At 45.2% G+C, this 8,645-nt stretch overlaps 1 pseudogene across 1 annotated transcript in view; it reads right to left on the reverse strand.

Moving 5' to 3' along the window:
* Window positions 1–7,136: 7,136 nt before the first annotated feature.
* The window catches only part of LOC105531154, a 7,832-nt pseudogene continuing 6,323 nt past the window's right edge, over window positions 7,137–8,645 (reverse strand). The window contains exon 2 of the transcript XR_001004749.1: window positions 7,137–8,643. The product of XR_001004749.1 is annotated as a tropomyosin alpha-4 chain-like (transcript). The remainder of the gene's footprint in view (window positions 8,644–8,645) is intronic.

Raw genomic sequence — 8,645 nt, forward strand, 5'->3', positions numbered from 1 at the left:
ACCAACTTTGCCTTCCCCTTCCCACCCTGCCGAGGACTCCATAGTCCCAGACAGGGGAGCCTGTGTTCCCAGGGCTAGAAGTCCACTGTGTGTGGGCAGCTCAAAGGGGCCAGGCTGCCAGCATTGACCTCATGATCTTCAGTGGACCCAGAAGTCCACAAGGCCTGGCATTGACCAAGATCACTGGGCTCAAGCCTGGGCTACTGCCACCTGGTCCAGAGAGCCTACAAATGCAGGGCAGCTCCCATCCCAGCTCTGCTGCCCTTCAAGACAGCACCAATAGCAGCCGAGGTGAGGGCCCCAGGCCCAAGAAAGGGGGCTGGCTGGTCCCCTGAGTGTCGTAAGGGCTATGGGTACCCCCTTGTTCACACGTTCCCAAAACAAGTCCTGGACAGCCTGTCTCATGACACCAGGAAACAGTTGCTTGATGGGAAACCTGCTCTCTGTGTGTGTGTGTGTGGGCACATGTGTGTGTGTGTGTGCTGGAGAGAAGACGAAAGGAAGGGGGAAAAAAAAAAAAAACAAGAGAGCACTGAGCAATTCCAAAGGCGTGTGGTTTTCTTCTTGTGGTTTGATGCAAGGGCTTGGTGGTTTAAGTAAAGCCCTGAGCCCAGATTGTGGGACAGTTAAAGACTAGGTGGAGCAAAGGCGAGTCCTGAGAACAAAGAGCCTATTGAGGGCACCCTGCCCTGGGGGAAGAGGCAGGCAGCAGAGGGTGGGGCAGCCCCACTCACCTGTGGGAGCCCTCCTTGGGCACAGGCTTCTGGTCTACCCAAAAGCCGTCACAAGTATTACTCACTTAGGAGCTCTTCTATCAGCTCTCGGGGGCAGTGCTTGGACGGGGTCACCTGCAGCTACAACTTTCTAAGATTCCAGAGCTCTTTTTAGGGGTGTGGCTTTTCTTTCTACTTTTTAGTCTCGGCGCCCTGAAGGAGTCTAAGGTACAGCATGATAATAGCTAAATGTATACAGCCCTGCTCACATGCCAGACACTAAATGTTCTAAATGTTCTGTGCTAGCTCATTTAATCCTCACCATTCTAAGAAGTTGGTCCTGTGGTGATTTCTCTTTTACGGATAAGGAAACTGAGGCACAGAGAAGCTGAGTGAGTTGCTGGTTTGTCAGTCCAGGGAGTGGGCTCTGCATCTATATTACTGATGATATGCTGGCTTATTAGGGGAAAGGGAGAATGTCCGGGACAAAGGCAAATATCAGATCCCACAGCACAGGTCCCTGCAGTCCAGGCCCTTCCTTCAGCCTTCTCCCCACAATAAACACAAACCAATGCAGAAGATGATGGTCACCCCCAGGGAGGCCGACACCATGGCTCCTGACCCAGAGGAAGGCAGAAGGAGTTGGGTTCACCTGGCGCCTGTGCTATCTGATAGACAAGGACTGGCACTGGTTAGCAGGGCCAGCTTGATGAGTCAGACACCCACTGCACTGAGCAGCCTTTGCATATACCTCTACTGTGAAGAACGTCCCCAGGGATTGGGATTTTCTGGTAAATTGTCATTTCTGGGTGTTACACACACCCTGTTAGCTTTGAGTACTGTTGCTAGAAACCTCCTTAAAATGACTGTGTAGGGATAATCCCAGCAGGGCAGCTCCCTGTCAGCCCAAAACAGAGCCCCCGGGCAGAGCGCTGACACATATTTTGTGGGTGTCCTTTCGGCTGACCCCCAGGCTGTGGGAACTTGAGTTGCAGGCAAGCTCCACACCTGGCCTCGCACCCCGGTGCCCCTCCAGTAGCCTCTCGCATCCCCTCTTCTAAGATCACAGGGCATGCTGAAGCCAACAGTGAGTGGGGAGACCCTCTAAGATCCCACAAAGCAGCACAGTGGGTAGAAAGAGAACGGTGGAATCCCAGAGACCAGACTTAGAGTCCATTACTCGCACTCTCTGATAGATAAATAAAAATGACCAGCTAGTGGTTACTGTGAGGATTCAAAGGGGCTTAGCTCCTATGGCACTGAGCATGGTGCCTGGCACAGTAAGTGCTTAGTGGGTATTAGCTGTTGCTACCTGGACCAGCACCTAAGACTACTGAGAGTGAAACTGATGCTGGAGAAGTGATATTGAATAATAATCTGTACCAGGGCCAAGCGTGGTGGTACAGGCCTGTAATTCCAGTAACTCAAAAGGCAGAGGCAGGAGGATTGCTTGAACCCAGGAGTTCTTGACCAGGCTGGGCAACACAGCAAGACCATCATCTCAAAAAAAAAAATCCTGGGTATGGTGGCTCATGCCTGTAATCCCAACGACTTGGGAGGCTGAGGAGGGAAGGTTCACTGGAGTCCAGGAGTGAAGGCTGCAGTGAGTTATGATCATGCTTCTGCACTCCAGCCTGAGTGACAGAGCAAGACTCTATCTCATTAATGACAAAATAATAATATGTACCTGGCATTTTTGGTTAGCATTTTCCATACATTTCCTTATTTGTTCCATGAAATAAGATGAAGAGTCACTTGAGAGCCAGAGAGGTTAAGAAACTTGCTGTCACTTTCCTGGCCTGAGGATCTCTGCAAAACCCAGTCCAGAACTGCAAGCCAGGAAACGTCTCACAAGAAAAGTCCATGCCCGTCAACTTCACTTGAGAATGCACTATGTCTGGAAGCCATTAGCTTTATTCCTAGTGAGTAACAATTTAATCTGGCTGAGGCAAATAATAAATTAGGCTTTTTATTTTATTTATTTATTTATTTATTTTGAGATGGAGTCTCCCTCTGTCACCCGTGCTGGAGTGCAGTGGTGCTATCTCGGCTCACTGCAAGCTCTACCTCCTGGGTTCAAGTGATTCTCCTGCCTCAGCCTCCTGGGAAGCTGGAATTACAGGTGCCCAACACCATGCCCAGCTAATTTTTGTATTTTTAGTAGAGATAGGGTTTCACTGTGTTGGCCAGGCTGGTCTCGAACTCCTGACCTCCAGTGATCCACCTGCCTCAGCCTCCCAAAGTGCTGGGATTACAGGCATAAGCTACTGTGCTTGGCTGAAATTAGACTTTTTAGATCAGGATACAACATTGGGTTGTGTGAAACTTCAAATCTATTGTGTTGAAACTAAACTCTCCTTATTGCCAAATTAGAACATTATTGTTCACATTGGCAAAGAAATCCACACTTTTACAAAAGGGTTTTCTACCAGGCTTCTTGAAACATGGAGCTCTTCCATACTTTTCAGGACCGGAGCTATTACATAAAACTGGACACACATAGATGCTTGCATGGACAATGTTAGCACTCTTAAGGTCCAATTTATAATGTGTAAAGCCCCAATTTGGAGCTGGCTAGATAGTCTGTGAGGCAAGATTTAATGAGTAACGTGAACCTGCTTTGTCCCTATATCCTGAAGCATCATGTGTCTAACACAGACTTTGGCTTTCTGGGGTCACCATCCCTGGCTTCCTTCCCAAACTTCCATCTGAACCATGCTGCTGCCACTGCTTGTAACAACTTCCCCAGGCTGGCAAGAATCTAGATTAGGCACAAGTCTACATGACCAACACATACCATTTGCCACACCAAGTTGTCCTCTGTTTCTAGACTTGGCTAAATTGCTACACCTAGATCATTGCACCTGGCTTTCTGAGCACCTGCTATGGAGCAAAATAATGTAAGATAAGAGTGTTAGTGCCCGCTAGAAAATGGAAGACAAAATAGAGCTACGAAATAAATGTTTCTTCATTTCTCCCTTCTGTGGATAACTCTGAGGACTGGCTTCTCCTTGAAATTCTAGAGAAAATCCAACAAGTAGCATGAACACACATGCCAATTGAATTGCATGCCTCCTCATGGTTAATCATGAAGCAGTGGCCAGCACAGTAACACATTGCATTGTTTTACATGTATCTTTGCCTCATTTCCCATTTTTTTCCACCCTTATATCCCTGCCCTTATGCCTTGCAAATACAGTGTCAGCACTTTAATCCTTGCTTAAAGCTCTGCTTTCTAAAAGACATAGGTTAAAACAATCGTCCAAGAGTGATTCTAGAGAACAATGATCAGGATGGAATTTTGAGTTGAATGTCCCATTTGGCTTAAAGTAATAGGTACTCCATTGCTGGTAGTATATGGCTAGTAACAACTCCTTGGCATTTGGTAGACTCATGATTTTTTCAATTTTCACTGTAGTTAATTGGGATAAAATGCAGGTCAGGCATAAGACAAGGCATTGGAAGATTAAGTGGCCATGGCCTTCAACCAGTATAGAAGCTGATATGGTTTGGGTGTGTCCCCACCCAAATCTCATCTTGAATTCCCATGTGTTGTGGGAGGGGCCTAGAAGCAGGAATTGAATCGTGGGGGCAGGTCTTTCCCATGCTGTTCTCGTGATAGTGAATAATGCTCACGAGATCTGATGGTTTTAAAAAGTGGAGTTTCTCTGCACAAGCCCTCTTCGCTTGTCTGCTACCATGTGAGATATGCCTTTCACCCTCCACCATGATTGTGAGGCTTCCCCAGCCACTTGGAACTGTAAGTTGATTAAACCTCTTTTTTTTTGTAAACTGCCCAATCTCAGGTATGTCTTTATCAGCAGTATGAAAATGGACTAATACAGAAGCAATGTTACCTATGAGGCTTTTGGACTAGGATGGCTACTTATGGCAGCAGTAAAGACATTTAAATAAATAATAGGATCAGGGAAGTTGATTTATGGCTCTAAAAGCCAGGTGACTTGTATGGCAATATTAAAGGAGGTCTTTATTTCCTGCAACATCAGGGAAAACTGTGTGAAGATCAGATTCAGAATCTGATTCTAAGGGTTTTGGAGCTGCCATGAAGATGAAATGCATAGCCTTGACAAGTATTGTATGTCAAGTCAGGGTCCTGATAGCAAAAGTGTAGAAATCTCAGACTTGGAATGGAGACTATTAGGTGGATGAACCTGAGCATCTAGAAACTCCAAATTCCTGTAAGCCCTCCTTCCCCAAAGACGTGACACCTTCATCTTTGCCACAGAAGACTAGACTCTACTTGCTGGCTGTAGGGTATAATAATCTCACCTGAAGCAGTGGCTTCCCAAGGTGATGTCCGTCCTTTAAGAAAAGCTAACCTCCACCACCTGTCATTCTCTCCAGACTGAGAGCCAGAGGCAGGTCTGGGCAAGCTTGGCTGCAGATGCAAAATCCTGTTTCAGGGTGAAATTGTCTAGATAAGAAAAAAGTTACAAACTCTAGCAAGAACTGCTGAACGTAAATTGAATATTGAGGGTAGTAGCCCAAAGAGGGGGCAAATACAGAGCTGGACAGTGGGGTATTCAGAAATGGGATAACTCATTTATGACTCATAATTTAGTTTTGTATCAAGAACACACAGAGAGTTTTCTAGGATGGTATTTGAGGCCTTGACTTCACAAGGAACTACAGAAAAAAAAGTGGAGACCACAGAAATACCTTGGCATAGTGTTGAAGAAGAGATTAGAAGGTTCAGGGAACTGGGAATATGATACAGGGACCTCTTATGTTTAGACCAAGAGCCTGCCACCCAGAGGGCATATTTTTCACTCAGACAGTAGAAAGCGCATTGGTGAGCAAGATACCAGCATCTTGGAGAAGCTCAGTGGTGCCTTTCAAAGGCACACACTGCAAATATAATTACTTGATAGGCAGCTAACCAGAGTGGTAGGTTCAGTCAGAGTGCTTTGGTCCACAGGGCTCTATGACAGTAATTAACAGATTACAGAGTCCAAGGAGTGAGTGGCATAGACCACCAATTAGGGTGCTATTGGGTTTATACAAACAGGAAGATATCTCGAACTGGCAAATGGAAGACTGACATTAACCACAGAAAAGGAAAATTGAAGCCTACGCCTCAGAGTCAGTTCACAGAGCCAGAGCCCATTATGAATGGAATTCTAGAACCCTAAGTACTGATAAAAGTCATTCTCACAGAAGATCCAGTGCATCTGCAAACCCACCCTGTGGTTATTTCCCCAGTGCCCAAATATATAGTTAGGATAGATATAATTAGCATACACTTACCAGCTGGTAGATCCCTTACAGTAGTGGCCTGATTTGTGGAGTGAGGACCATTATGAGAAGAAATGGAAGCCCTTGAAAGGTCAAATGAAAGCTCTTGACATTTTCCTATCCCCAATACTAGCTTCCAAGAAAAATTAGAAGCAATGCCACATTTCTGGAGGAATTTTAGAGATTAGCATTACCATTCAAGATTTGAGAGATGAAGGTATTGGTCTCTATTGTATTCCCAAGCAGCTCACCTCTGGCAGTAGACACTGCAAGCTTAACACTCTGTTTCAGCTGCTGGTCAAAATATAAGTTTTTTATTTCTTATTTTTTTAGAGATAGGGTCTAACTGTTACCTGGGCTGGACTTGAACTCTTGGACTCATAGGCTCAAGTGATTCTCTCACTTTTCAAGTAGCTGGGACTACAGGCACATGCCACTGGATATGGATATTTACTGGGGTAGAGCAACACAGCCTCAGGCAATCCATCAGTAGAGTGGGACCAAAGAAGTTTACCTTTTTTTTGTTTGTTTGTTTATGTAAAAATTTATTTGACCAAAATGTAGAAAAAGTGATACTATTACATATGATACACTTACAAGAATCTAAAGAAAAGTGTGGATTTGATTCCATTGCACAATTTGCTAGTGTATTTCCTGGGTAGTGTGGTGCTGAATAAATACGAGTGGGGTGGTGGGGTGGGGTGGGTAAGGGATTCAGATAAGCCAGAAGCAGGGTGATTTTTAGTCGTTAATTGTAAACTTTACTCGGCCCCCACACGCTGCTGGGGAATGTGGAATGTTCCAGCTCTGAGATGTTAACTGAGAAAAGAGAAGTCAAACAAAGCCGATACGTGCAGCCCTGTCTACAGAATCCTTCATTATCCAGTTTAATCAGGAGTTTCTTGGTGTTTTATTAACTTGGCCCCAAAGAAGGAATTCAAGTCCTAGATAAGTAAATCTTCAATTTGCTATTCCCTGAAGTATGGAAATGAAGTTGGGCCAATTTTTAATCTCTGCTGCCAGAGAGGCCCTTTCTGCTAATAGATAGAAATGCTTTTGCTCAACTTATGAATGACTTGTAGTCTTTCAGATATGGCTGACCTGAATTGGACTGAACTCCACCATATTCCGGCTGAGTGGGTCATTACTGGAATGAGACATTTGCTCTTCAGAGAACAACTTTATTTTTATTTTGTTTTTTTCTTGAGATGGGGTCTCACTCTGTCAACCAGGCTGGAGTGCAGTGGTGCGATCTCGGCTCACTGCAACCTCCACTTCCTGGGTTCAAGTGATCCTCCTGCCTCACCCTCCCGAGTAGATGAGACTACAGGCAGGCGTCACCATAATTTTTTTTATTTTTAGTAGAGACAGGGCTTCGCCATGTTGGCTGGGCTGGTCTCGAACTCCTGACCTCAAGTGATCTGGCCTCCTGAAGTGTTGGGATTACAGGCGAAAGCCACCGTGCCCGGCCAGAGAACAACTTTAGAATGAAGGAAATATGCAAAAGAACATCACATCAAGGATCTATTAATTACCATCTATTAATTACTACATGTGGGTAATTACGACTATTACCCAAGCATTCTACGTTGACTGCTTGAGAGGATGTTTGTTCTGCATGGTGGAGTGTGGAGAAAGGCCAGAATTCTTAGGTTAATCTATCCGTGGGTTATGACTTTCCACAATAGCCACCCCCGGCCCCCACCAGCCCTTTTATTGGCTCTGGATGGAAAATCCCTACCCATGTGATGGTGCCTATAGTTCGACCAACCGTTGACCCAAAAGGTTATGGTCTTCAGCGTTTTAATTATATCCACGACTAGATATTAGGGTCTGTGTTCTTCAAAGTGTGGGGCTGCCTATTCTCCCAGGAACCAAATGGCCTCTGTCTTAAGAAAGTATGCTTACTAGGAAATACCCTGCCTACCTTAGGAATAAATGCAACTCAAGGAAGAAATAAGAGAGCTGAAAAAGCTGGTGCCATTTGAAAAAAAAAGGGAAGGAATGAGATTTAACTGGTGCTCAAAGCTTCTCCGATACAAAATATTTGGTCATGTATTCATAATTTGCTTGACATTTCCAGCAAAGCGAAGATGGCAATAACAAAAGGAACTTCATACAAGAGAAAAGAAAGACCCACGGAGCTCCGCAGTTTCTGTTGGAACAAGACTCTTCGGTTTTGCTTATATAGAGTTAAGTTCGTTTAGTGTCTGATCCAGTGTCTGATGTAAGCCCACGTTCTCTCCTTTGGCCTGGGCAAGTTTCTCTTCCAGGTCATCAATTGTCTTTTCCAGTTTTGCAACCGTTCTCTCTGCAAATTCAGCACGGCTCTCAGCCTCTTTCAGTTTGTCAGACAGAAGTTTAATTCTTCTTCATATTTGTCCTCCTTTTCAGAATACTTTTCAGATGCAGCCTCCAGAGATTTCAGGTTGTTAGTAACATTCTTGAGTTCTCTTCCTCCAGGTCACCACATTTTCCACATTTTAGTTCAGACACCTCCGCACGCTCCTCTGCCCTCTCCAGCTCACCCTCCAGGATGAACAGCTTACGAGCTACCTCCTCGTATTTGCGGTCAGCCTCTTCCGCAATGTGCTTGGCCTCTTTGAGCTGCATCTCCTGAATTTCCATCTTCTCCTCATCCTTCATGGCCCGGTTTTCTATCACCTTCATTCCTCT

The sequence above is a fragment of the Mandrillus leucophaeus genome, unplaced genomic scaffold, assembly GCF_000951045.1.
Source record: "Mandrillus leucophaeus isolate KB7577 unplaced genomic scaffold, Mleu.le_1.0 Scaffold87, whole genome shotgun sequence".
NCBI lineage: Eukaryota > Metazoa > Chordata > Mammalia > Primates > Cercopithecidae > Mandrillus > Mandrillus leucophaeus.